The sequence below is a fragment of the Marmota marmota genome, unplaced genomic scaffold (genome assembly GCF_001458135.2).
Source record: "Marmota marmota marmota unplaced genomic scaffold, marMar, whole genome shotgun sequence".
NCBI lineage: Eukaryota > Metazoa > Chordata > Mammalia > Rodentia > Sciuridae > Marmota > Marmota marmota.
In genome coordinates this window covers 6979681-7001945 of record NW_026000294.1, presented here as the reverse complement: position 1 = coordinate 7001945, position 22265 = coordinate 6979681, and the positions used below count along the sequence as shown (strand labels likewise).

The following is a 22265-nucleotide window of genomic DNA, read 5'->3' as shown; positions in this document are numbered from 1 at the left end:
ATTTCTTCCAAACTGAAAACTAGTTGACATATGAGTTGTAACATAAATAGGTTTGATTCTACAGGTCATGTATAAGCCAGTCTCATTACTTACAAGTGTGCCTTTGTATTTCTGGGTATATTTCATACACCAGTACATTTAATGGTTCTTGGTGAGTTTAATCTCTAAATGTGCACATATATCCTTATGTTCTATTTCTCTTCCTGCACACTTTCAAGCCTATCATTGTTAACTGCGTTGTCTGTGCTCATCATCAATAGACTTAATTGCTATTGTTTTATATTATTGCTGCCCATAGGTACCTGTGATTTCATAGAAAAAGAAAAATGTAGGTGTATAGAAAAGGGGTATTAGATTTTGTTTCAAATTTTTCTAACTTTCCAATATTTTAGGGAGAATAAGTCTAAAATCATTGAAGTTTTTAATATTAGAATATTTTTATGAGCTGGTATTTTATGCATTTCATATGTATGTGGTAAACAGATTTGGATGAACAGAGTAGTAAATGTAGGTATCTTGTTCTAATAAACAGGAGAATGATTTATAGTGAATGTATTCAGTGGATTATATATAAAAAATGTATGTCTAAAATGCTTAAGGGGGGCTGGGGATTTAGCTCAGTTGATAGAGTGCTTGCCTTGCATGCACAAGGCCCTGGGTTCAATCCCTAGCACCACAAAGTGATAAAGTGCTTAAGGGTTCTTTGAAGTAGTTTCAATTTCCACTTTATTGTCTTATTTATTAATTTGTTAGCAAACTCTATACAAAAATATCCTAATTTATTTTTTTTTACTGTGAATTATAACAAATGCTGGTTCAGTGAGTCCAACAAAACTTTATTAATTCACACATGCCCCACAAATAAACAATTTGTAATAGCCTGGAGAGAGAGATGGATGGATGGATGGATAGTTAGATAGATAGGTAGATAGGAAGGTAGATAGATAGATAGAATGGTCATAAAAACATTTTCAACATAGTGTCAACCCATGCTAGTGATGAATTCTACTTTATAGAAAAAGCAGCTATATTCCTACCAGATGTTAGGAAGTAATAGAGCATGTATCAGTGTATTGGTACTGAATGCAAGTAAGTGCTAAGAGGGAATGCTAAAGTTAGGAAGATCTAGGTTTTAAGTATTTAAAAACCTAAGCACCCTGTTACTAATTAGGATATTAGATGTAATGGGACTGTGAAAGAGATTTGAAAACTCTTAACTCAAATTGATTATCTTTATCTGAAATGCTTGGGATTTCAAAGTGTTTCAGATTTTGGAGTTTATTTGGATTTTGGAATATTTGCATAGATTTACCAGTTGATGATCCCTAATCTAAAAGTCAAAAATTTGAAATATTCAGAAATATGGAACTATTTGAATATGACATTTTTCTCAAAAATTTTTGAAATTTGGAGCATTTTGAATTTCATATTTTTATATTAGGGATTGTCAATCTATAGTGTATGCAAAATTGAGGTAATAATTATTATGGTAAACTACTATTAGATATTTTAAAAATTGCAATGGCAGTATTATTTGGATATAAATTCACTGCATTTAAAAGTTTGTATTGATTCATCAGAGTATGAAAGCAAAATGTGCATTAAAAGTTATGACCCAGTAGTTTTACTTATTGGTGCATATTGTACAGAATAGTGGGTTTCACTGTGGCAAATTCTCACATATATATAGCATAATTCAATTAATTTCAATCCCCAATACCTCTCCTTATCCTCTTTTGTTCCCTCCTCCCATTCCATTACTCTACACTAATGATCTCCCTTCTACATTCATGATATCCCTCCCCCCCCAACTAGCCTCCACATAGGTAGAAAATATACTTGTCTTTTTAGTCTGGTTTATTTCATTTAACATGATGATATGCAGTTTCATTCATTCTTCTGCAAATGACATAATTTTGATCTTTACAGCCGAATAATAATGCACTGTGCATATATACACCAATTTTACTTCATTCATTCATCTATTGACAAACACCTAGGCTGATTCTATAACTTGGGTATTCTGATGTGCCATGATAAATATGGGTATGCAGGTATCTCTAAAGTATGTTGACTTAGTTCTTTTGAGTAAATACTGAGGAGTGGTACAATTGGATTATATGGTGGTTTTGTTTTTTAGCTTTTTTTTAAACCAGGGGTACTTAACCATTGCCGCATTTCCAGCCCTTCTTATTCTTTTTTACATTTTAAGACAGGGTCTCATTTAGCTGCTTAGGGCCTCACTAAATTTGTGAGGCTGGTCTTGAACTTGCAATGCTCCTGCCTCAGCCTCCTGAACTTCTGGAATTACAGTTGTGCTCCAACCACACCTGGCTTATATTTTTGAGTAACATCCATACTGATTTCCATAAATGGCTATAATAATTTACATTCCCACCAACACTGTATAAATTCCTCTTCCCCTGAATCCTTACCAGCATTTGTTATTATTTGTATTGATGATTGCCATTCTGACAGGTGAGATGGAATCTTAGTGTAGTTTTGATTTATATATCCCTGATAGTTAAAGATGATGAATATTTTTCCTTATAATTATAGACTATTTGTACTACTTTTTTTTCAGAAGTTTCTGTTCAGTTTATTTATCCATTCAGTGAATGGGTTATGTATTTGGGGGGTCAGTTTTTTAATGCATTATAGTTATACATATTAGTTGGGTTCATTTGACATAATCATATATACATGGAATATAATTTGCACCATTTCAGTCCCTAGTACTTTCTTTTTTCCTCCACCCTACCCCTAATACCCTTCTTTTACTTTACTGGTCTTCCTTCCTTTTTAAAAATTCATGCTTTATAGATATACATAGAGATGGTTGATTTTTTAAAATTCTTTTTATATCCTGCATATTAGTAATTTGTCTGTAAACTTGTTTGTTTGCAAAATTTTCTCCCATTCTGTAGGCCCTCTCTTCACTCTTTTGTTTCCTTTGCTATAGAGAAGCTTTTTAATTTAATATTATCCCACTTATTGATTCTTGCTGTTATTTTCTGAGCTTTAGGAGTCCTATTCAAGAAATTGTTGTTATGCCTACATGTTGAAGTGTTTCCCCTTTGTTTCCTTTAGCAGTTGCAAGATTTCTGGCCTTACACTAAAGTCTTTGGTCTATTTTTGAATTGACTTGTACAGGGTGAAAGATAGGGATGTAGTTTTCATTTTTCTAAATATGGATATCCAGTTTCCCGAGCACCATTTGTTAAAGAGGCTGTCTTTTCTCCAGTGTTTGTTTTTGGCACCTTTATCAAGAATCAAATGACTAGCTGTTTAAGTTTGTCTCTGTGCCGCCTTCTATTCCTTTGGTCTTAGTGTCTGTTTTAATGCCAGCACCATGCTGCTTTTGTTACTATGGCTCTGTATTTTAATTTGAAATCAGGTATTCTGGTGCCTCTAGCATTGTTCTTTTTGCTCAGGATAGCTTTGGCTATTCTGGCTTTTTTGTTTTTTCATATGAATTTTAGGATTGTTTTTTCTATTCTCTGAAGAATACACCCAGTAGTCTTAATATGTTGATGGTGTTGTCCTAGCTTGGAAAGTAGTAAACTTCAGGATCTTATTCCCCAGTTCTGAATTAATAATCATATAATGAATGTCTGTATGTTGATACCAATTTGTACTATGTTATTTTGCAATAAATTTTTAATATTCTATTTTATTTTGCAAATGAGTTTTAAAGCCTAGCATTTCTGATATTCTGGGATTAAGTTCTTCTGACAAAATACTGGAACTTCCACTCTGGTTAACTCATTAATGAGAACAGAACACAACCACACCTAATAATAGGGTTTCTAGAGGATTGCTATTTACTACTTATGTTCTTTCGAGGGTGGGGGGGGGACCTAGTTCTTTGTTTCATTCCTTTTACAGTAATGATAATTTGCCTCTACTGTGTAATTCATGGTTATTTACTTATAGACATTAGATCTTAGGTGTAACGGCAAAGGAAAGCAACAGCACAGAGGTTATAGAATCAATCAGAATAAAAATTTAGCTCTTTGGAATTTTTTTAACTAATTAGAATTCTCTTCATCTCCTACCTCCTTTGCCATTCCTGTGACATGCATGATAAGCTTTGCTGTGTGTATTTATGGATGAGAGGAAGAGAGAGTGAATGCTTATAGCTAAACATCAAATGCAAAGTAGGAATTAGTGAAATCTATTTAATTCTTAGTAATTTATTTTACAGAAAGCAATAGAAGTTTATAAAAATGTAAAATAATTTAACTTTGAAAGATAATTTTGAATTTACATTTGAATATGAATGTTTCTAATCTAGGTACTCCCAGAGATTCCGTTAACTAAAAGATGGAATATAATAGCTTGCTCATGAATTCTCTAATTAACTAATGACTAATCCAAATATGTAATGAAGCTGTGGCAAGGATGCTTCATATAAGATGTCCAGAGTTTTAAGTTGTAAGTTGTGTATAATTTTTTTACTGACTATTGACCAAAAAAAAAAAAAAATATATATATATATAGTACTGGGAATTGAATGGAGTACATGGTGCATGCTATGCTCGGTAAGAATTCTACCACTGAGATGCATACCCAGCCCTTTTGAGACAGGGTTTCGCTCAATTGCCTACGATGACCTCGAACTTGCAGTCCTTTTGTCTGAGACTACCAATTCGCTAAGATTATAGGCATGCACACCTGCCTTGTATGTGTCTTAGATAAAGATTTTTGGTAAGCCAGGATTGTTGTGCACACTTGTAGTCCTAGCTACTCAGGAGTCTGAGGCAGAAAGATTCCTTGAGCCCATGAGTTTAAGACCAGTCTGGGCAACATAGTGAGACCCTGTTTAAAAAAAAAAAGATATTTTTGATATCAAATAATAAAATGTACTCCAAACTAACTTAAAGTATGAAGGGGGAGAATATGAATGAATTTATAGAATTTGGTAAGGAAGGAAGTGTAGACTAGACACATGATAAAGGACTTGAACTAGGATGAAAAGCTATCAGTAGCTAAGGAACCATTGTCTGCTCTTTCTCTTCTCTTTCCTGATCCCTGAGGCCATAGGCATTAGAGTGTCTCCTGTTTATCTCTGTTTCTTTCAGTATGTGTACCTAATTCTTCTCACTCCCTCAGCACGTGTCTTATCCAAGAGCTCCCAAGTTTACATATTCTAAATTCAGGCAATCAGAAGAGACTCATTAGCATTTCTGAATCCTAATTCCCAATTCCGATTGACCTAGTTTGGACCATATGTCCAATTTGTCTATGGATGGAGGGGCAAAATCATGTTGCATATTTGTGGTTATTAGGCCCCAACCACAAATAAGTGTACATACAGTTTCCAGAGAACAGGAGGTGTGGGATGAACAGAATCTCAAATAGTGTCTACCATGGAGTATAAACCGTGGTGCATGGAATACAGGAATACATTATGTAAAGACACATGTATAAAATATGTTTCTTAAAAAAAGAAGAAATAGATCACATTTACCATCTGCTTATTTTCATTCAGAGAACAAGAATGAACATTAGAGATCATATCATCGAGCCTACTCATTTTAAGGAAACTAAGGCCCAGAGATATTTTTAGTAAAATAAAACTTGTCCAAAGTCACACAGTAAGTTAATATAAAAGCTGTGATTAGAATGAAAACTTTGTGGTTTCTAGTTTTTCCTAGATACTAGCATCCAGAATAACCAGAGTATCTGATAATATGTCAACATGTTTTAAAATAAGCCTCATGAAACATACAATAATGTGTGATTTTTGTCTAAGCAATAAAGTAAATGTAGAGGAGACTAAAAATTATGTCTTAACAATGATGCAGAAAATATCAGAAGTCGATGGGTAATATCCATTTTTTTCAAAAATAAAAATTTAGAAGGTACAAAAACAGGATGATTCTAAAGAACAGATAGGCTTAAGGAAACAGTGATGTAAATATCACATCTTGGCTACTGGGAAACCTAGATTTTAAATCAAATCGGTTTTCCCCCTTTTGATTTATGCATTCATTAAACATGTGTTTATTGAATGTCTACTAAGTGTTCAGCTCTGTTTTAGGCACCAGGGATACAGTGGTAAGCAGAACAAAGTTCCTACACCCATGGAGTTTGCATTCTAGAGGCAATGAATAAACAATATATAATGCATGATGTTATTGATAAGGGCCATGAGGCTAATAAAGCAAGATAAGGGTAAAAGGAGAAATATATAGTGCTATTTTAGATACAGTGGTAAGGGAGAGTGTCTCTGATGAGGTTACATTCAGCAGAAACCTGGATGCGACAAGGAAGTAGGACATTTGAATATCTGGAGGAAGAATATTTCAGGCATAATAAGGTGTGCAAAGGTCCTGAGATAAGATCCTGATTGACATGTTCAAGATTTAGCAAGTAGGACAATGTATCTAGAATGTAGAGAGTGATGGAGACAATGATAGTAAGCATCAGGCAAAAGATGTGTTCTGAGGCCAAATTGTAGGGCAACCAGCAGTTTCAGATTTTACTCTCTGTGCTGAGAAAGCATGGAATTTTGAGAGATTAGTGGCTTGCTTTGATTTAGTCCCTTTGATTAGGAACTGCTCTGTGGAGAGGGCAAGAGAAGTATGGAGATCAATTAGGAAATGTTACGGTAATACAAAGAAAAAAAATGTTTGAATTGGGGTGGCAATAGTAGAGAAAGTGAAAAGTAGTCAGATTCTGAATAAACATACACAGGCACTGACATATACATACATAAATATACTGTATATGCTATTTTTAAAAATATTCATAGGAAGTTTCAGCAAATGTACAGAGAGATCTTGTTCACACTTCACCTAGCCTGCTTCAGTGTTATATTGCATAACAACAGTATAATATCCCCCAAACAGGATACTGGCATTGATGTTATTCAGATTTCCCTCTTTCATAAGCACTTGTATGTGTGTAGCTGTATGCATTTTTCACATGCCTAGCTTCATGTAATAAATACTACATAAAATATTCAAGTCTGCTTAAAGGCACACCTCCTTTCTTTACCCCATTCCCAAACCTCTAACCTCTAATCTGTTCTCTCTATACATGATTATGTTATTTTGTGTATATTATGTAATGTTTCTGTTTCTATTTAGTAATTTTCTTTGCTTTGAAGTCTACTTTATCTGAAATCAGTATACCTACTGGCACTTTTTAAAAATTCACGTTTCAATGACATAGACTTTTTCTTTTTACTTTTAATGTTCTCATGTTGTTACTTTGAACTTCTTGTATATAGTATAGATGGGCCATGTTTTTTTTAATTTACTGTAAGGCTCTGTCTTTTAATTTATGCATTTATACTATTTATATATTAAAATAAATAGGGTATGATTGCCTTCTACTTTTTACTGTCTAAAATACACATAATCTGAAATCTATCTTCTTTGCAAACTTTTAAGTGTACAATACAGTATTATTAACTGAATGCACATTGATGTACAGCAGGCTTCTAGAACCTTTTCATCTTGTATGATTGAAACCCTATACTGATTGAACAGCAGCTCCACATGTCCCTTTCTTCCCAGTCTGTGGCAACCACTATTCTCCTTTCTGTTTCTATGCATTTGAGTACTTTAAATATGTCCTATAAGTAAAATATTGCAGTATTTGTCCTTCTGTGGATGGATTATTTCACTTAGCACGAAGACTTCGGGGTTTATCCAAGTCATAAAATATGACAGGATTTCCTTCTTTTAAAAGCTGAATAATATTTCAGTAAGGGCACAGTTTGTATATCTATTCCTCTCTTGATGGACATACAGGTTGTTTCTATCTCTTGGCTATTGTGAAAAATGCTACAATGAACATGGACATATAAATATCTCTACCAGATACTGTTTTGATTCTTTTGAATATGTACCCAGAAGTTGAATTACTGGATCATATGATAGTTTTATTTTTAATTTAATGAGAAAGCTCCATACTCTTTTCCATAGTTGTTGCACCATTTTACAGTCCCAGCAACAGTGCACAGAGGTTTCAATTTCCAATAACACTTGATTTCTTTTTAAAACAAATTGTGTATATTTAGCATATATATAATATGATGCCATGAGGTATATAAAATATATACATGTATATATATATATGTGTGTGTGTGTGTGTGTGTGTGTGTGTGTGTAAATATAGATATTTACTACAGTGAAAGAAATTAACATATCAGTCATCTCAAACATTTACCCATTTCCCCTCATGTCCAGAGCAGGTACAATCTACTCATTTAGCAAAAATCCTGAATTATAATATACTGTTTTTTCCTTTCTCCACATTTTATTGGTGCATTATACTTGTACATAATAGTGGATTTTTTTCTTATGTATTATTACATGCACACAATATAACAATATAAGTTGGCCAGTATCCGTCTCCAGCATTTCCCTTCTCCCTCCCTCCTCCCACCAGAGTCCCTTTTCTCTATTGAACTTCCTTTCCTTTTTATGCAATTACCACCACCTTTCTTTTAATTTTTCTTTTTTTTTAGTATTTATTTTTTAGTTTTCAGTGGACACACCATCTTTATTTTATTTTTATGTGGTGCTGAGGATCGAACCCAGCGCCCTGTGCATGCCAGGTGAGCGTGTTACCGCTTGAGCCACATCCCCAGCCCCCTTTCTTTTTCTTTTAATTCTTTTGCTTCTACATATGAGAGAAAATGTATGAGCTAAGCTTATTTCACTAAATATAATGGTCTCAAGTTGCATCCTTCTTGCAAATGCTGTAATTTCATCTTCTTTATAGCTGAATAAAACTCCATTGTGTATGTATACCACATTTCTTTCCATTTTCTATTTTTAAAAACATTATAATTACACATAATATTAGGGTTTATTTTGGCTAATTAATAAGTGTAATGAATTTGATTTTGATTTTAATCCTCATTCCCCTCTCCATTTTTCCTTCCCTGCTCTCTCCCCCTGTTCTCTCTCCTCCCCTCTATTGATCTTCTTTTCACTCTTTTATTTATTTTTGATTGGTAATATAATAAAAATTGATTAAAGTTCACTTACTTTTGGTGAAATTATTTTTAGAAAATTTATATATGCATATAACATACTGTTGTTTAACTTATTTAAACTTCACCCTTTCCCTTTCTGTCTTTCCTCCTTCTTCTACTCTACTGATCTACCTTATATCTTTATGGTATCCAATCTCCTTCCTTGCCACCTTCTCTCCCTTATTTTGCTCTAGCTTCCACATATGAGAGAAAACGTTTGACTTTTGATTTTCTGAGCCAGGCTTTTTTCACTTAGCATGATATTCTCTATTTCCATCCATTAACTAGCAAATGCCATTATTTTATTCTTCTTTGACTAAGTAATATTATCATATTTTCTTAATCCATTCATCTGTTGATGGACATCTGGGTTGATTACATAGTTTTATATCACATTTTATTTATCCATTCATCTGTCAGAAGAGTAACTAACAAAGATTTTCTTTCATTCTGTGGGTTCTTTCTTCACATTTGTAATTGTTTCCTTTGCTATGCAGAAGACTTTTAATTTGATATCATCTTATTTATTAGCTCTTGGAGTATTATTTCCTGAGCTTTAGGAATACTATTGAGAAAGTTGTTGCCTGTGCCTATATGCTGGAGTGTTGACCTGATTTATTTTATTTTATTTTTTTGTGGTGCTGGGGATTGAACCCTGGGTTTTGTGCATGTGAGGCAAGTAGTTTACCAACTGAGCTATATACCCAGCCCAACTCTTCTAGGAATCATAGAGTTTCTGGTATAATTCCTAGGTCTTTAATCCATTTTAAGTTTATTTTTGTTCAAGGTGAGAGATAACAATCTAGTCTCTTTTTTTACATTTGAATAACCAGTTTTCTTACCACCACTTGTTAAAGAGGTTGGCTTTTTTCCACTGTATAATACATTATTATTACCTACAGCCCTCATAAGATATAATATATAATACTTGTTATTTGCTGGTTTGTTTTTAAACCAATATCCATCTTAAAAGGTGTGTGGTGATAACTCATAGTGGTTTTAATTTGAATTATTCTGATGGTTGGTAATATTGTTCTCTTTTTCATATACCAGTTAGTCATTTATTTGTCTTCTTTAGAGAATTATCCACTTCAGTCCTTTGCCCATATTTATTTATTTATTGACTTTTATTTTTTAATTAATTATTTTTATTTATATATGACAGTGGAATGCATTACAATTCTTATTACACATGTAGAGTACAATTTTTCATATCTCTTGTATGCAAAGTATGTTCACACCAATTTGTGTCTTCATACATGTACTTTGGATAATAATGTCCATCACATTCCACCATTTCTAAACCCATGCCGCCTCCCTTACTCTCCCACCTCTCTGACCTATCTAGAATTTGTCTATTCCTTCCATGCTCCCCTTCCCTATCCCACTATGAATTAGCCTCCTTATATCAGAGAAAACATTTGGCATTTGGTTTTTTGGATTTGGCTAACTTCACTTAGCATTATTTTCTCTAACTCCATTCAATTACCTGCAAATTCCATGATTTTATTCTCTTTTATTGCTGAGTAATATTCCATTGTGTATATATGCCACATTTTTTTTATCCATGCCTCTATTGAAGGGCATCTAGGTTGGTTCCACAGTTTAGCTATTGTGAATTGTGCTGCTATAAATATTGATGTGGCTGTGTCCCTGTAGTATGCTGTTTTTAAGCCTTTGGGTATAGACCAAGGAGAGGGATAGCTGAGTGAAATGGTGGTTCCATTCCCAATTTTCCAAGAAATCTCCATACCGCTTTCCATATTGGCTGTACCAGTTTGCAGTCCCACCAGCAGTGTACCTGTTTCCCTGCATCCTTGCCAATACTTATTGTTGTTTGTATTCATAATAGCTGCCATAATAGTGAGATGAAATCTTAGAGTGGTTTTGATTTGCATTTCTCTAATTGCTAGTAATGATGAACATTTTTTTCATGTATTTGTTGATTGATTGTATATCCTCTTCTGAGAAGTGTCTGTTCAGGTCCTTGGACCATTTATTGATTGGGTTATTAGTTTTTTTGGTGCTTAGCTTTTTGAGTTCTTTATATACACTAGAGATTAATGTTCTATCTGATGTGTGAGAGGTAAAGATTTGCTTCCAAGATTTAGGCTCTCTATTAACCTCACAGATTGTTTCTTTTGCTGAGAAGAAACTTTTTAATTTGAAGCTATCCCATTTATTTACTCTTGCTTTTAATTCTTGTGCCAAAGGAGTCTTATTAAGGAAGTCGAGGCCTAATCTGAAATGATGGAGATTAGGGCATACTTTTTTTTATTAGATGCAGGGTCTCTGGTTTTATTCCAAGGCCTTGATCCATTTTGAGTTAAGTTTTGTGCATGGTGAGAGATAGGGATTTAATTTCATTTTGTTGTTATGGATTTCCAGTTTTCCCAGCACCATTTGTTGAAGAGGCTATCTTTTTTCCAATGCATGTTTTTGGCGCCTTTGTCTAATATAAGATAATTGTAATTTTGTGGGTTGATCTCTGTGTCCTCTATTCTATATCATTGGTCTACCAGTCTTTTTTGTTGCCAATGCCATGCTGTTTTTGTTACTATTGCTCTGTAGTATAGTTTAAGGTCTGGTATAGGGATGCTACCTGCTTCATTCTTTTTGATCAGGATTGCTTTAGTTATTCTGGGTCTCTTATTTTTCCAGATGAATTTCATGACTGCTTTTTCTATTTTTATGAGGAATGTCACCGGGATTTTCATTGGAATTGCATTAAATCTGTATAGTGCTTTTTGTATTATGGTCATTTTGATGATAATAATTCTGCCTATCCAAGAGCAAGGTAGATTTTTCCATCTTCTAAGGTATTCTTTTATTTCTTTCTTTAGCATTCTATAATTTTCATTATATAGATCTTTTTACCTCTTTTATTGATTCCCCTGTATTTTATTGTTTTTTAGGATATTGTAAATGGGGTAGTTTTCTTCATTTCCCTTTCTGAGGATTTGTCACTGATATACAGAAATGCCTTTGATTTATGGGTGTTGATTTTTTAACCTGCTACTTTGCTGAATTCATTTACTAGCTCTAGAAGTTTTCTGGTGAAATTTTTAGGGTCTTTTAGATAAATAATCCTATCATCAGCAAATAATGCCAATTTGAGTTCTTCTTTTCCTATGTGAATCCCTTTAATTTCTTTTGTCTGTCGAATTGCTCTGGCCAGTGTTTCAAGAACTATGTTAAACAGAAGTTGTAAAAGAGGGCATCCGTGTCTTGTTCCAGTTTTTAGAGGGAATGCCTTCAATTTTTCTCCATTTAGAATGATGTTGGCCTGGGGCTTAGCATAGATAGCCTTTATGATGTTGATATATCTTCCTGTTATCCCTAATTTTTCTAGTGTTTTGAACATGAAGGGGTGCTGTATTTTGCCAAATGCTTTTTTTTTTGCATCTATTGAGAGATGATCATATGATTCTTATCTTTGAGTCTATTGATGTGATGAGTTACATTTATTGATTTCCATATGTTGAACCAACCTTGCATCCCTGGGATGAATCTCACTTGATCGTGGTGCATGATCTTTTTGATATGTTTTTGTATTCAATTTGCCAGAATTTTATTGAGAATTTTTGCATCTAGATTTATTAGAGATATTAGTCTGAAGTTTTCTTTTTCTGATGTGTCATTGCCTGGTTTTGGAATCAGGGTGATATTGGCCTCATAGAATGAGTTTGGAAGTACTAACTCTTTTTCTATTTCCTAAAATGAGTTGAAGAGTATTGGTATTAGTTTTTCTTTAAAGGTCTTGTATAACTCGGCTGTGTATCTATCTGGTCCAGGGCTTTTCTTTGTTGGTAGATTTGTGATCGCATCTTCTGTTTCCTTGCTTGAAATTGATCTGTTTAAATTGTGTATATCATCCCAATTCAATTTAGGCAAATTAATGACTCTAGAAATTTGTCCATGACTTTGATATTTTCTATTTTATTGGAGTACAAGTTTTCAAAATATTTCTTATTATCTTCTGTATTTCTGTAGTGTCTGTTGTGATATTTCCTTTTTCATCATGTATGTTAGTAATTTGAATTTTCTCTCTCCTTCTCTTTGTTAGCATGGCTAAGGGTCTGTCAATTTTATTTTATTTTTTTAAAGAACCAACTTTTGTTCTGTCAATTTTTTCAATTGTTTCTTTTGTTTCAATTTCATTGATTTCAGCCCTAATTTATTTATTTCCTATCTTCTACTGTTTTGGTGTTGATTTGTTCTTCTTTTTTCTTGGTCTTTGAGATGTAATGTTAAGTCATATATTTCTTGACTTTTTTCTTCTTTTAAGGAATGAACTCCATACAATGAACTTTCCTCTTAGAACTGCTTTCATAGTGTCCCAGAGATTTCTATATATTGTATGTGTGTTCTCATTCACCTCTAAAAAAATTTTAATCTACTCCTTGATGTCTGCTGCAACCCATCATTCATTCAGTAGCATATTATTTAGTCTCCAGGTGTTGAAGTAGCTTTTATTTTTTATTTTATCATTGATTTCTAATTTCATTCCATTAAGATCTGATAGAATGCAGGGTAGTATCTCTACTTTTTTATGTTTGCTAAGAGTTGCTTTGTGGCATAATATATGGTCTGTTTTAGAGAAGGATCCATGTGCTGCTAAGAAGAAAGTGTATTCTTTCATTGAAGGATGAAATATTCTATATATTTCAGTTAAGTCTAAGTTATTGATTGTATTATTGAGGTCTATATTTTCTTTGTTTAGCTTTTGTTTGGAAGATTTATCTAGTGATGAAAGATGTGTGTTAAAGTCACCCAAAATTATTGTGTTGTGGTCTGTTTCACTTTTGAACTTGAGTTTGTTTGATGAACATAGATGTTCCATTGTTTGGGGCATATATATTAATAATTGTTAAGACTTGTTGATGTATGGTTCCCTTGAGTAGTATGTAGTGTCCTTCTTTATCCTTTTTGATTGACTTTAGCTTGAAGTCTACTTTATTTGATATGAGGATGGAAACCTTGCTTGCTTCTGCAGTCCATGTGAATGGTATGATTTTTCCTAACCCTCACCTTCAGTCTATGGATGTCATTTCCTATGAGATGAGTCTCTTGGAGGCAGCATATTGCTGGGTCTTTTTTTTTTTTATCCAATCTGCTAGTCTGTGTCTAGTCTGTGATTGGTGAGTCTTGACATGATTTGTATTCCCAACCATTTTTGTTTATTTTTGGTATTTAACATGACTTGATTTCTCCTTTGATTAGATTTTTCTTTAGTGTAATACCTCCATCTGCTGATTTTCATCATTGTTTTTCATTTCCTCTTCATGGAATATTTTGCTGATGATGTTCTGTAGTGCAGGCTGCCTAGTTGTAAATTCTTTTAACTTTTGTTTATCATGGAAGGTTTTTAATTTCATCATGAAATCTAAAGCTTAGTTTTGCTGGATATAAGATTCTTGGTTGGCGTCCATTTTCTTTCAGAGCTTGGTATATATTGTTCCTTGATCTCTTGGCTTTGAGGGTCTGGGTTGAAAAATCCGCTGAGATACCCACTGGTCTCCCCCTTTTATGTGATCTGATTCCACTCTCTTGCGGCTTTTAAGATTCTATCCTTATTCTGTATGCTAGGCATTTTCATTATAATGTGCCTTGGTGTAGATATGTTGTATTTTTTTTTTTTACATTTGGTGTCCTATAAGCCTCTTGTATTTGGTTTTCCAATTCATTCTTCATTCTTGGGGAATTTTCTGATATTATCTCATTGACGAGATTGTGCATTCCTTTGGCTTGAAACTCTGTGCCTTCCTCTATCCCAATAACTCTTAGATTTGGTCTATTGATGCTGTCCCATAATTCTTGGATGTTCTGTTCATGGTTTCTTACTGTCTTCACTGTGTGTTCAACTTTATTTTCTGGATTGTATACTTTTTCTTCATTAACTGACGTTCTTTCTTCCAAGTGATCTAGTCTGTTGGTTATGATTTCTATTGAGTTTTTTATTTGGTTTATTGTATCCTTCATTTCAAAGATTTTTATTTTATTTTATTTTCAGAGGCTCTCTTTCTTGAAGTAATCTTTTGCTACCTATATTTGCTCTCTTATATCTTGGTTGGAGTGATCAATTGCCGCAGTCTGGCTGGGCACACAATCACGAGCCACCACACAGCTTGTAGATTCAAACAGCAACTCTTTATTCCCGAAATCACACCAGCCGTCTACAAACACGTTCTGGGGAAATCCACGTTCTCTGCCCAAATCCGCCTCCACTGGGCTTCTGTCTCCCAAAAAATACTGTCTGAATCCCGTGAGAACTCAAGGGGAACTCAGGCAGCAGGATATGCCCTATTCCCAGCAGGAATAATCTTAAACCTGGAACGCCCTAAACCTGATTATCCTAAACCGGGAACACCCTAATCCTGGATCCGCCCTGGTCCTTGAGCAAGGTCACCTAACTGCAATGTCACTGCAAAATGTCCTATTTCCACGAGTCCTTCCACTAAGCAACATGGGGTACGCTGGCAAGGAAATTGTCATACCTACTTGGCTAATGGCTCCCAGCAATCCATTTTTGCCTGTATTTGTTCATTTAGGTCATTCTTTAATTCACAGATCATTTAATTATAAACCTTCTGAACTCCTTCTCTGACATTTCATGAACTTTGCTGCCCATGCGTTCTGTTATTATAGTGTCCTGGCTTGTTTGGGACACTTTCCTCCCTTGGTTTTTCATGTTGTCTATGTGTCTTCCTTTCTTGCAGTGTGGATCTGATATATTACAGTTTCTGCCCTATATTCTTGTAGTACCCAGGTAGATTGTCTGTACTTCACCTTGATGTTGGGCTTCCAGATCCTGCTGGGGTCCCTCAATGTATGCTACTGCATCTAATGGTGGTGGTGGCAAGAGCCGAGGTAACTCGAGATAATAGTTGAATTAGTTATACAGCTTTTAAAGTATTCTCTCCCATTCTGTAGATTGCCTTTTAACTCTTATTGATGGGTTCCTTTGCTATTCAAAAGCTTTTTTCTTGACTTAATTCCACTTGTCTCTTTTTGCTTTTATAGCCTATGCTTTTTTCCCTTTTCAAATGAAGTTTTTATTTTTATTTCCTTATTTTTGGTACATTATAGTTATACATATTGATGGGATTTGTTGCTACATATTTGTGCACACAACATAACAATATAATTTAGTCAACATCACTCCCCAGCATTTCTTACCTCCCTCCCTTTGTCCCACTCCTTGATCCATTTCTTCTACTGATCTCCCTCTGATGTTTTGGAGGTCCACCCCCAAATTTGTTTTCCTTTTCCTCTCTAGCTTCTGCAAATGAGAGAAAACACATGTGCCCTAACCTTCGAAGTTTGACTTATTTCATTTAACATGATGATCTCTATTTCCATCCATTTTGCTGCAAATGCCATAATTTCATTTTTCCTTGTGGCAGAATAAATCTCCACTGTGTATATATACCATATTTTCTTTACCCATTCATCCATTGATGGACCCCTCTGCTGGTTCCATAGTTTGGCAATAGTGAATTGTGCTGCTGTAAAAATGGGTATGTATATATCACTGTGGTAAGATGTCTTTAATTCTTCAGAGTAAATACCAAGAAGGGGTATAGCTTGTTCATGTGGTGGTTTAATGCCTAGTCTTTTTTTTTCTTTTTGTACAGGGGAGTGAACTCAGAGGCACTCAACCACTGAGCCACATCCCTAGCCCTGTTTTGTATTTTATTTAGAGACAGAGTCTCACTGAGTTGCTTAATGTTGCAACTGTTGCAACATTGAGTTGCTTAATGTTGCAGCCTCACTGTTGCTGAGGCTGACTTTTAACTTGCAATCCTCTTGCCTAGCCACTGCGATTACAGATGTACACCACCACACCCTGCGTCTAGTCTTTTGAGGAGCCTCCATATTGATTTCCTTAGTGGTTTTACTAATTTACGGTCCCACCGACAATGTAAAAGTGTTTCTTTTTCTCCGCATCCTCTCCAGCATTTATTATTACTTGTTTTCTTGATGACTGCCATTCTGATTAGAGTGAGATGAAAAATGTAGTTTTGATTTACATTTCCCTAATTGCTAATTATGTTGAATATTTTTCATGTATTTGTTGACCACTTGTGGACCCTCTGCTTTTAATGTCATATCCAAAAAGTTATGAATGTTATGAAAATTTTCCTTCATGTTTTGTTGATAAGACTTTTATGGTTTCAGGTTTTTCATTTAAATCTTTAATCAATTTTGAGTTGATTTTTGTATATGGTGTAAGGTAGGTATCCAGTTTCATTCTTTTGCATGGATATCCAATTTTCCCAACACCATCTGTTGAAACATTATTCTTTCCCTATATGTAGTCTTGGCATCCTTGTCAAAGATCATTTGATTGCATATGTGTGAGTTTATTTCTGGACTCACTATTCTTTTCCAAATTGGTCTAAGTTTCTGCCCTTATGCTAGTTCCATGCTGTTTTGATTACTCTAATTTTTAATGTTTTGGATTCAGAAAGTGTGAGGTCTGCAGCTTTGTTGTTCTTTCTCAACATTGTTTTGGATGTTGGGTGCCCTTTGTGGATCCATATGAATTTTTAGGATTGTTATTTCTATTTTTGTTTAAAATGCAACTAGGGTTTTGATGAGGATCACAAGGACTTGGTAGATATCTTTGGGTCGTATGAACATTTTAACATTATTATGTCTTACAATCCATTAATAAAGGATGTTCTTTAATTTATTTGTTCTTCCTTAGTTTTTTTTTTTCATCAGTGTTTTCTAGTTTTCAGTGTATGAGTCTTTCACTACCTTGGTTTAGTTTATTCCTTAGTATTTTATTCTTTTGATGCTGTTGAAAATACAGTTGTTTTCTTAATTTTCTTTTTGTATTTTTCATTGTCTGTTTTGAGTCACTACTTGTTTTCACATGTTGATTTTTTATGTTGCAACTTTACTGAATTCATTTATTATTTCTAACGGTTTTCTCTTGCATGTGGAATCTTTATGTTTTTTATATATAAAAACACTTAATTTGTGAAGAGAGATAATTCTACTATTTCCTTTATAATTTAGATGCCTCATTTCTTTTTCTTACCTAATTGCTCTGGATACAGTTTCTAATGCTATCTTGAGTAGAGGTGTGACAGTGAGCATCCTTGCTTTTTCCTGATCTTATAGGAACAACTTTCAGTTTTTCAACATGGGGTATATTGTTGGCTTTGGTCTCTTTGTTTATAGTATTTATTTTGTTGAAGTAATTTTCTTCTACTCCTAGTATTCTGAGAGTTTTTATCATGAAAAGGTATTGAATTTTGTCAAATGATTTCTCTGTATCCATTGAGTTGATCATGTCATCTTTTATTCTTCATTTTCATAATTTGGTGTATCATATTAACTGATATTCATATATTCACACATTCTGGGGATAAATTCCACTTGTCTATGATATACAATTCCTATAATGTGCTGGCAAATTTGGTTTTCTGAAGGATTTTTGCATCTGTGTTCGCCAGGGATATTGGGTTGCTGTTTTATTTTCTTTTATCTTTTTCCAGTTTTGTTAGTAGAGAAGTACTAACCTCATAAAATGAGTTTGGAGCTGTACCCCCATCTTCATTCTTTCCCTTTTGCTCTCCTGTTCTTTTATTTTCATAATGTGTATATGAGAACACTTAATGGTTTTTCCATAAATCCATTACACTTCTTCATTCTTCTTCATATTTTTTTCTCCTCTGATACTTTTAAATGACTTGTCTTCAAGTTTTCTAGTGCCTTTTCATATTTCATCAAGTCTTGTTGAACATATTTATGATTTGAATTCTTTGTCATATAATTTGTATATGTTCTTTCCCCTACGTACACTCTTTGGAGATTTATTCTGTTGCTTTTTGGTGACAATTTATCCTTTTCCTTCATTTATGTTATATCTTTGTGTTTGAAAAAATTATCCTTCTCTAAATGTTCATTGACTCGATTCATATGGGGAAAGACTTTCACCTATCAGTCTGGTTAGAGATAGGACATTTTTCTAGACCTTTTCTTCTTTGAACTTGAGTTTGCAAGTTACTGATTAGAAGAGTTTGGTAGTTCCTTTTTTTTCAGCTCATAATATCTTGCCTCCTTGTTGTGTTAGTCTGCGGTACTACATATCCTTTTGGGGCAGAATAGCAATAGGCCACCTCTCTCCCTTTAGTTCTTAGTAACCCTTAAGCTTGTAGACTATGCTGGGTCTCATTATTTCTTTGAATCTGGTGAAAAAGAAACCAATCCTTTGGAGAGCCCCCTTAAAATTAGCATATGGGACACCCACTCCACTCTTCTCCCTCTCACCCTGAGGTAGAGACTACTGAGCTATACTAAACTGTCTATTCTACTGTATATTCTGTGGAGCAGCAGCAAGTCAACCCATCCTGATCTGTTGTATTCTCAGTGGCCCCAAGACAGTGAGAGTATGCTGGGTTCTGTCAGCCTTTGGACAGGTGAGACATAATCTAGCACCTTGGGTGGCTCCCCCAAAAGATAGTATGTTGGATACATGCTCTGATTCTTTCCCTCCCAAAGGAGAGTCTAAGAACTGAGAATTTTCACCCTTTTGTTCCATGCTGAAATTGGGGTAGGAGTACCATGGTGAGTGAGCGCATTCTAGTCTAGGCCTTTACCCTTATTCTCAGTGGCCCCTAAACCCTTCCCAACAGTGCTCAGATTCAGGCAAGATATAACTCAGTTCCTTAGCCTCTGACCAAAAAAAAAAAAAAAAAAAAAAAAAGAATGTTGGCTATGTATTTCAGTCTTCTTTCTTTATTTCCAGAGAGAAGCCAAGAATTCAGTTTTCTCCTGACTTCATTGTGCTGAGTTGGGTGAAGAGACCATGGCAAGTAAGTACTACAGATTTTCTTCCAGGTATCTATGTGGCTGGTTTCATGCTTGCCTGGGATGCAGGAGCCTATTAACTGGCATCAAGATTTCTTTTGATGTCAATTAGTCGATGTATTTATTGTTGAATTGGTGTGTTTATTGGAGAAAGGAACGTCTTAGGCTTTCTATTCTCCCATCTTGCTAACATTAACAGTCTCCATTTTGTTATTTGATTTTTGTTTGTTCTCTCCATTCCCATTGATCTTTGAATGCATTATTTCTCATCCCTCTCCCCCCGCCTTTTTAAAACTCTGATGACAGGAACAGATGATAGATCTCTTATTATGGCTCCATAGATGCCTATGGCTCTCTTTTTAAAAAAAATTTCATGCTATTTTCACTCTTTGTTAAGACTGGGTAAGTTCTTCACTGATTCTGTTCTTTTTCTTCTCTATTCTGGTATTGAATTCATCTTGCAACTTAAAAAATGGCTATTGTATTTTTTCAGTTCCTTAATTTGTATTTGGTTCTTTTTTGGAAAACTATCTCCCGATTTCTGGGTTTTTTTTCCATTTTTCAAGATAATTTTTAATTGCTTGTTGAAGCATTTTTATGAAAGTGGCTTTGAAAATCCCTGAATTTATCTAGGTATTGATGTTCAGTTAATTGTATTTCCTCATACAGTTTGTATATTCTTGGTATGAAGAGTGATTTCCATTGAATCCTGGACATTTTTGTTAGTATTTTAGGAATCTCTTGATCCTATTTAAGTCTTCTGTTTTAGCAGACAATAGTCCATTTTAGGTTGAGAATACAGGCCCTGACATTCTGTTTTGGGTTTCAGTTTTTGTTGACCTCTTTCAGTGGTACTCTGATCTGTTTTTTTTTTTTCTTTTGATACTCTTTCTTATTCTTTATTTGTGCCACCTGCTTGGGCATAAAGCACTATCCTGGGCTAGCTGGTGCCATTGGGACACCTTATTGTACTGTATTTGGGGCATAAGCCCTGGAACTGGTTTTTCTTATGTCACTAGATGGAGGACCAGAAGATGGTGATGTTCTGGATATAGGATGGAAATTGGATGAGTTCAGAACTTTGCTGTTTCCAATGTAGGTGGGCCAGTCTGCAAACACCACAGGTATTGAGCCAGGGTTGGATTAGCCTCCTGAAGCTTTACTGCTCCCCCATGAGCTGCCAGTGTCCTGATTATATTTCAGAAGTTATGATAGCCCATCTGTAGGTAGATCGGCACACCAATTAGCCTCCAGTTTGTGGAACAGAGGTTGGCTCAGCCAGAGACTTGTGCCATGGGCCTGCCTCTCTGAGCAAAACAGGTTATCCTCAGGTGTTTCAGTTTTGGAGCAAGGGTTGAGGCTTTCCAGTAGTTAGGCCAGAGAAATCAGGTTTTACTTTTTTATTGTTGTTTTTATTTATGTCTGTTGGTTGGTTGGGATTGCAGTCCTTTCTCAGTACCTAGTGTGGAAAATTTAGAGATACAGAAAACTCAGGGAACTCATGATATTTTCCCATCAAATTATGGGGTTCCTAACTACCTTATTTTCATATTTCAGAGTAATTTTTATCTTGTGGGTTCAGTTGTTTTTCAGAATATTTAGTTGTACTTAGAGGGGAGGAAGATGGAAAAGTGAATCTATACCATCCTTTTTCTGCACACATTTTAAAGGCTGAGCAACAAAATTTGCTGATGGATCACATTTTGGGAGTGAGAAAAATCACGGGTGGTTCCAAGGATTTTAGACAGAGCTGAGCAACAAATTAAATGGTGAAAAGGGAGGTAATTGGGGAGGACCAGGTTTGATGGGACTGAGGCTGGGAATTAAGCATTACGTTACGTTATAGATGTATTAAATTTGAGATAATTCAAATGATTATGGCTACATACAAATAGATTTACAAGTTTGGATTTCAGAGATGGAAATATAAATTTGAGAGTAGTCATAATATAAATGGTATTTACAGCCATGAGATTTCATAAAATTACTTCAGGAGTGAGTACAAATAAAGTCTAAGGATGAATCTTGACAAATTCTAACATTCACAGTCAGGAAGTATCTAGTGAAGGAAAACAAAATGAGCAATTAGTAATTTAGGAAAAAATAAGAATAATTTATTGTTATAAAAGCTATGTGAAATAAGCATTTCCAGAATAAGGGAGTGATCAATTGCACAAATGTTTCTGAGACATCAAGTAAGATGAGGACTGAGAATTAAATATATATTATGATAATATGGAGATTATTGGAGACTTTAGCGAAAAAGATCTCAGTGGAGTCTTGAAATCAAAATATTGATTGGAATAAGTTCAAGAGAGTGATAATTGAGGTGATAATTCTTTGGACTAATTTTATATGAAGGGAAGCAAAGATATGGATAGGCACTAAAGAGTTTTTGTTTATTTAAATGAGAGATAGTAGAATGTGTCTGTGTGGTGGT

At 34.4% G+C, this 22265-nt stretch overlaps 1 protein-coding gene across 7 annotated transcripts in view; it reads left to right on the top strand.

Annotated features, from left to right (window-relative positions):
• The window catches only part of Zc3h12b (zinc finger CCCH-type containing 12B), a 308449-nt gene that overhangs the window by 6210 nt on the left and 279974 nt on the right, over positions 1–22265 (top strand). For all 7 annotated transcript variants that reach the window (XM_015501666.2, XM_048797188.1, XM_048797187.1 and 4 more), the window contains exon 2: positions 19764–19830. The gene's annotated coding sequence lies outside the window, so the exon portion shown is untranslated. The remainder of the gene's footprint in view (positions 1–19763; positions 19831–22265) is intronic.